Here is an 8,039-nt window from a genome sequence, read left to right as displayed (position 1 = left end):
ATGTGATTAAAAACAGTGCAATAAAGTTGCATTCAAACTACACTTTTACAGGTATGTCGCTTTATGGGATTATAAACAGTGCAATAAAGTTTCATTCAAACTACACTTTTACAGGTATGTTGCTTTATGCGATTATAAACAGTGCAATAAAGTTTCATTCAAACTACACTTTTACAGGTATGTTGCTTTATGTGATTATAAACAGTGCAATAAAGTTTCATTCAAACTACACTTTTACAGGTATGTCGCTTTATGTGATTATAAACAGTGAAATAAAGTTTCATTCAAACTACACTTTTACAGGTATGTCGCTTTATGTGATTATAAACAGTGCAATAAAGTTTCATTCAAACTACACTTTTTTTTCTTTTTTTTTAAATTGAACAACAAACATGCATTTATAATTCACACAAAAGTCAAGGCACTTTCAACATCAAGGAAAGAAAACAAAAGCAAATACAGATAGAGTAATAATACTAAAAAATGTGGAAAAAATATATATATATATATATATTTTAAAAAGACAAAAAGGTCTACCTAAATCACTTTAAATGTTTTTAACAAGAATATCAATTTAAGGGCTTTTGTACTCTCTACCAAATGTGCTCTCTTCTATAGAGAATGGGGACATCTCCACACCCTTGTAACACTTTTACAGGTATGTCACTGTATGTGATTATAAACAGAGCAATAAAGTTTCATTCATACTACACTTTTACAGGTATGTCACTTTATGTGATTATAAACAGTGCAATAAAGATTCATTCAAACTAATAATACTAAAAAAATATGGGGAAAAAAAGACAAAAAGGGCTTCCTAAATCACTTTAAATGTTTTTAACAAGAATATAAATTCAAGGGCTTTTGTACTCTTAATCATTCTCCAAGATTTGATTGATAATTGTAACATAATAATGTTGACAAACATTTCTATGTTACAGTTGTTACATTATGTGTCAGGATGGCCGAGCGGTCTAAGGCGCTGCGTTCAGGTCGCAGTCTCCCCTGGAGGCGTGGGTTCGAATCCCACTTCTGACAACAGGTTTTTTACCATGAATTGATTAACGTGACTTAAACAAGTTGAAAAACTTATTTGGGTGTTACCATTTACTGGTCAATTGTATGGAATATGTACTGTACTGTGCAATCTACTAATAAAAGTATCAATCAATCAATCAATCAATACCAAAGCTGATCTCGTCTATAGAGAATGGGGACATCTCCACACCCTTGTAACACTTTTACAGGTATGTCACTTTATGTGATTAAAAACAGTGCAATAAAGTGTCATTTAAACTACACTTTTACAGGTATGTCGCTTTATGTGACTATAAACAGTGCAATAAAGTTTCATTCAAACTACAGTTTTTATTTTTTGTATTTGAACAACAAACATGCATTTATAATTCACACAAAAGTCAAGGCACTTTCAACATCAAGGAAAGAAAACAAAAGCAAATACAGATAGAGTAATAATAATAAAAAATATGAATTTTTTTTTAAAAAAAGACAAAAAGAGCTACCTAAATCACTTTAAATGTTTTTAAGAAGAATATAATTCTAAGGGCTTTTGTACTCTTAATCATTCTCCAAGATTTGATTGATAATTGTAACCCATTAAGCCAATTAGAAAATGTAGGACTTATTTTCATAAATCGACATTTATGTATAATTGTTTTTGCCTGGAGCATAATAATGTTGACAAACATTTTTATGTTACAGTCGTTTACAAAAATATCAAATTTGCTTTCTTCTATAGAGAATGAGGACATCTCCACACCCTTGTAACACTTTTACAGGTATGTCACTTTATGTGATTAGAAACAGGAACAATAAAGTTTAATTCAAACTACACTTTTACAGGTATGTCGCATTATGTGATTAAAAACAGTGCAATAAAGTTTCATTCAAACTACACTTTTACAGGTATGTCGCTTTATGTGATTATAAATAGTGAAATAAAGTTCCATTCAAACTACACAACTAAAATGTTCGAATCCATGGGTCCCCAAAAAGTTAAGTTAAAGTACCACTGATAGTCACACACACTATAGGTGTGGTGAAATTACTCTCTGCATTCGACCCATCCCCTTGTTCACCCCCTGGGAGGTGAGGGGAGCAGTGAGCAGCAGTGGTGGCCGCGCTCAGGAATCATTTTGGTGATTTAACCCCCAATTCCAACCCTTGATGCTGAGTGCCAAGCAGAGAGGTAATGGGTCCCATTTTTATAGTCTTTGGTATGACTCAGCCGGGGTTTGAACTCCCGACCTACCGATCTCAGGGCGGACACTCTAACCACTAGGCCACTGAGCAGGCTTATTCATGTTTTTTGATCATTTTACGCATGGTTTCAAAAACACATCACGTTTGCTTTTTTCTTTCAATCACAATGTTTGCTTTTTTCGAACAATATCACTGATTATTACTTAAAGGCCTACTGAAATGATTTTTTTTTATTTCAACAGGGATAGCAGATCCATTTTATGTGTCATACTTGATCATTTCGCGATATTGCCATATTTTTGCTGAAAGGATTTAGTGGAGAACAACGACGATAAAGTTTGCAACTTTTGGTCGCTGATTAAAAAAAGCCTTGCCTGTACCGGAAGTAGCGTGACGTCACAGGTTGAAAGGCTCCTCACCTTTCCCCATTGTTTACACCAGCAGCGAGAGCGATTCAGACAGAGAAAGCGACGATTACCCCATTAATTTGAGCCAGGATGAAAGATTCGTGGATGAGGAACGTGAGAGTGAAGGACTAGCGTGCAGTGCAGGACGTATCTTTTTTCGCTCTGACCTTAACTTAGGTACAAGGGCTCATTGGATTCCACACTCTCTCCTTTTTCTATTGTGGATCACGGAATTGTATTTTAAACCACCTCGGATACTATATCCTCTTGAAAATGAGAGTCGAGAACGCGAAATGGACATTCACAGTGACTTTTATCTCCACGACAATACATCGGCGAAGCACTTCAGCTACGGAGCTAACGTGATAGCATCGGGCTTAACTGCAGATAGAAACAAAAGAAATAAACCCCTGACTGGAAGGATAGACAGAAAATCAACAATACTATTAAACCATGGACATGTAACTACAAGGTTAATGCTTTCCAGCCTGGCGAAGCTTAACAATGCTGTTGCTAACGACGCCATTGAAGCTAACTTAGCTATGGGACCTCACAGAGCTATGCTAAAAACATTAGCGCTCCACCTACGCCAGCCCTCATCTGCTCATCAACACCCGTGCTCACCTGCGTTCCAGCGATCGACGAAGGACTTCACCCGATCATCGATGCGGTTGGCGGCTAACGTCGGATAGCGCGTCTGCTTCCAAGTCAAAGTCCTCCTGGTTGTGTTGCTGCTAATACACCGATCCCACCTACAGCTTTCTTCTTTGCAGTCTTCATTGTTCATTAAACAAATTGCAAAAGATTCACCAACACAGATGTCCAGAATACTGTGGAATTTTGCGATGAAAACAGAGCTTTTTGTATTGGATACAATGGTGTCCGAATACTTCAGTTTCAACGATTGATGTCACACGCATACGTCATCATACATAGACGTTTTCAACCGGAAATTTCGCGGGATATTTTAAAATGGCACTTTATAAGTTAACCCGGCCGTATTGGCATGTGTTGCAATGTTAAGATTTCATCATTGATATATAAACTATCAGACTGCGTGGTCGGTAGTAGTGGGTTTCAGTAGGCATTTAAATATTTAATTAAGTGACTCTTTGGCGTACCACGAGATGGAGCCCGTTTACCACTAGTGGTACACATACCACTGTTGGAGAATCACTGGTTTAGCCTATTCTAATGTACATTGAAGTGGTTTTAGCATCATTAGTGTACAAAATGTACCATAATGGCCCATTGCTTTCTTATTGTTTTCAGTACGCAGCACTAGATGAAAAACGGTTGAAAACCCCTGCTGTGTGTAGTTGCAAACCGTGCAATAAAGTTAAATTATAAAACGTATATCACATGTATGTAATTTTAAACAGTGCAATAAAGTTACATTCAAATGTTATTATAAAATGTATATCACATGTATGTAATCATAAACAGTGCGAAAAAGTTACATTCAAATGACATTATAAAATGTATATAAAATGTATGTAATCATAAACAGTGCGATAAAGTTACATTCAAATGACATTATCAAAATGTATATCACATGTATGTAATCTAAACAGTGCAATAAAGTTACATTCAAATGACATTATAAAAATGTATACCACATGTATGTAATCCTAAACAGTGCAACAAAGTTACATGCAAATGACATTATAAAATGTATATCACATTTACGTAATCATAAACAGTGCAATAAAGTTACATTCAAATGACATGATGAAATGTATATCACATGTATGTAATCATAAACAGTGCGATAAAGTTACATTCAAATGACATTATAAAAATGTATATCACATGTATGTAATCCTAAACAGTGCAATAAAGTTACATCCAAATGACATTGTAAAATGTATATCACATCTATGTAATCATAAACAGTGCAATAAAGTTACATCCAAATGATATTATAAAATGTACTGTATATCACATGTATGTAATCATAAACAGTGCAATAAAGTTACATTCAAATGACATGATAAAATGTATATCACATGTATGTAATCATAAACAGTGCAATAAAGTTGCATTCAAATGACATGATGAAATGTATATCACAAGTATGTAATCATAAACAGTGCAATAAAGTTACATCCAAATGACATTTTAAAATGTATATCACATGTATGTAATCATAAACAATGCAATAAAGTTACATCCAAATGACATTATAAAATGTATATCACATGTATGTAATCATAAACAGTGCAATAAAGTTACATTCAAACTCCAATAAGAACAGGTATGAAATAAACAGAGCAATAAAGTTACATTCAAAATGCTGTACATTATAACATGTATATCACATCAATATGAATGCAAACAGTGCAAGAAAGATACATTCAAATACATAATACAGTAATAGGTAAGAGGGTGAGGTGATCAATCCAAATATCGATAGTATCTATGATGCCAAGGGTAGTATCAACATCAGCTTGATACCAGTGTGATACGATCGATATTTTCAGTTCACGTCCATGTTTAGTTTGACTAATATTTGTGTGCTTGTTGTAGTGCACAAAATACACGGCTATATTGTTGGTATTGTTATTAGAGATGTCTGATAATGGGTTTTTTTGCCGATATCCGATATTCCGATATTGTCCAACTCTTAATTACCGATTCCGATATCAACCAATACAGATATATACAGTCGTGGAATTGACACATTAGTATGTCTAATTTTGTTGTGATGCCCCGCTGGATGCATTAAACCATGTAACCAGGTTTTCCAAAATAAATCAACTCAAGTTATGGAAAAAAATGCCAACATGCCACTGCCATATTTATTATTGAAGTCACAAAGTGCATTTATTTTTTTTAACATGCCTCAAAACAGCAGGGGGGGTTAGGGGTTAGCGGGGGGGGGGGGGGGGTGTATATTGTAGCGTCCCGGAAGAGTTAGTGCTGCAAGGGGTTCTGGGTATTTGTTCTGTTGTATTTATGTTGTGTTACGGTGCGGATGTTCTCCCGAAATGTGTTTGTCGTTCTTGTTTGGTGTGGGTTCACAATGTGGCGCATATTTGTAACAGTGTTAAAGTTGTTTATACGGCCACCCTCAGTGTGACCTGTATGGCTGTTGACCAAGTATGCATTTGCATTCACTTGTGTGTGTGAAGAGCCGTAGATATTATGTGATTGGGCCGGCACACAAAGGCGGTGCCTTTAAGATTTATTGGCACTCTGTACTTCTGTACCACTACGAACAGCGACGTTTTAAAAAGTCATAAATTTCACTTTTTGAAACCGATACCGATAATTTCCGATATTACATTTTAAAGCATTTATCGGCCGATAATATCTATAATTATTATACATTGCCTGTGCATTCCTCCACACACAGGTTGAGGCTGTTAAACAAGGTGGGAGTTTGCAAAAAAAAATATGGGAAAATGTCAACTCTGACCTCAGCTTGTGGCCTGGTCCAAGGGAACAGTTTTTAAAGTGCACATTTGCAACCATGCAGTATTTCATCCTTTGCATTCAGTCTAATTGTGAGGGTTGGTTCAGCTGCAGTGGGGGGGGGGGGGGGGGGGGGGGGGGGGGGGGGGTGTCATAAATCCACATCTTCCATATGGGCTGTTTTTGCAGGCACCCCCTGAATGCTTACATGGCTGGAATGTGTCGTCCTTGCTCACAACTACTCTGCAGTTCAACGCCATGAATCATCAAGAAGTTCCTGGCTCCATCCGAACATCTCCAAAGTGGACTATCTCTTTTTCCCGGGACCGTTCTGTGCTGCTGCAGTCAGCATCAACGTGATTTATGATCCCCGGCTCTGCTCCCCCACACCCCCAAACATCTTCCCCCAGTGTCTGGCTGCTGCTGCTGCTGCCTTTTATAGGCCGTGTTTTAATTGCAGCGTAAACATGTGACTCGGCCAGATGTGAAGCCGAGCCGAGTGGGAGTGACGTGGAGCAGACCTGGAGGAGTCCGATCCAGAAACCAAAAAAAAAAAGTCTTCATTGACTCACTTCAACAATGCAGCAGAGGGGCAGTAAATGGAAACAGGAGGGAGAACAGGCTTTGGACAGATGGGTCAATGGCAGCCTTTGTTACTGTGTTAACTATAGTTGACTGACCTCTCCTGGCCGAATAAGGAACAGCAGGTTCTGGTGAATTATTTATGACTGAAGGCCTGCTGGCCCTTGCAGATGTTCGCAGGCTGCATTAAAAAGTCAGGATTACAAGGAGGGCCATTCAGGATCTGTAATTCTGCTTTGTTGCTCCCATCAGGGATGGTGCATGTGTGTCATATATCAAAGCGGAGCACAAACGGACCCCTTGTCCTCGAAAGTCAGCAAGGAAATGAGCAATGGTTCCATCCTACGCATCCAATCCCAGTTAAAAGTTATGGTAAGGTCTTCCTTTTGAAGTCAAGTCAACATGTGCTTGCAAACCAGACCGAGATATTTCACAAAAAAGTGCCCATGTGGCATATTCATAAATGTATGGAAGTCTACTGGGGGAAAAAAATGGGGCGTGGCTCAAATGGTTGCTGGTTCCAATCCAGCTTCTGCCATCCTAGTGTAAGATTTCACAAAAATGGACATGTGGTGTATTCATATGCATAACTGCTTAAAAAAAATTAAAATACATACAAAAAAGGTTTTGTAGAGCGACCGTCCAAACGTTAAGGCTCCTGGTTTCAATCCAGCTTCCGCCTAGTCACAGCCTTTGTGCCCCTTGGGCAAGACACTTGCGCTCTTTTGGCGACCAATCCGGCTTCCAGTTCTGGATCGGACAGGTTGTACTGAAAAACAAATTGTCCCCACCTGCAGACAAAGTTTCAGGAAAAAAAGTACAAAACCCAAAACCAGTGAAGTTGGCACATTGTGTAAATGGTAAATAAAAACAGAATACAATGATTTACTAATCCTTTTCAACTTATATCCAATTGAATAGACAGCAAAGACAAGATATTTAATGTTCGAACTGGAATACATTATTTTTTGCAAATATTAGCTCATTTGGAATTTGATGCCTGCATTCATGTTCCAAAAAAGCTGGCACAAGTGGCAAAAAAGACTGAGAAAGTTGAGGAATGCTCATCAAAGACTTAATTGGAACATCCCACAGGTGAACAGGCTAATAGGGAACAGGTGTGGTGCCATGATTGGGTATAAAAGCAGCTTCCATGAAATGCTCAGTCATTCACAAAGAAGGATGGGGCGAGGGTCACCACTTTGTGAACAAATGCGTGAGCAAATAGTCAAAACAGTTTAAGAACAACATTTCCCAACGAGCTATTGCAGGGAATTTAGGGATTTCACCATCTACGGTCCGTAATATCATCAAAAGATTCAGAGAATCTGCAGAAATCACTGCACGTAAACGGCTAAGCCCCGTGACCTTCGATCCCTCAGGTGGTACTGCATCAAAAAGCGACATCAG

At 37.8% G+C, this 8,039-nt stretch overlaps 1 non-coding gene across 1 annotated transcript; it reads left to right on the top strand.

Annotated features, from left to right (window-relative positions):
* Positions 1-955: 955 nt before the first annotated feature.
* On the top strand, positions 956-1,038 carry trnal-cag (transfer RNA leucine (anticodon CAG)). The gene has a single exon. It is a non-coding gene; the product is annotated as a tRNA-Leu (tRNA).
* Positions 1,039-8,039: the final 7,001 nt, after the last annotated feature.

Source organism: Entelurus aequoreus, linkage group LG03 (assembly GCF_033978785.1).
Source record: "Entelurus aequoreus isolate RoL-2023_Sb linkage group LG03, RoL_Eaeq_v1.1, whole genome shotgun sequence".
In the NCBI taxonomy this organism is placed as follows: Eukaryota; Metazoa; Chordata; class Actinopteri; order Syngnathiformes; family Syngnathidae; genus Entelurus; species Entelurus aequoreus.
Note: the sequence above shows the minus strand (reverse complement) of the source record. Positions and strands in the feature narration are given on the sequence as shown.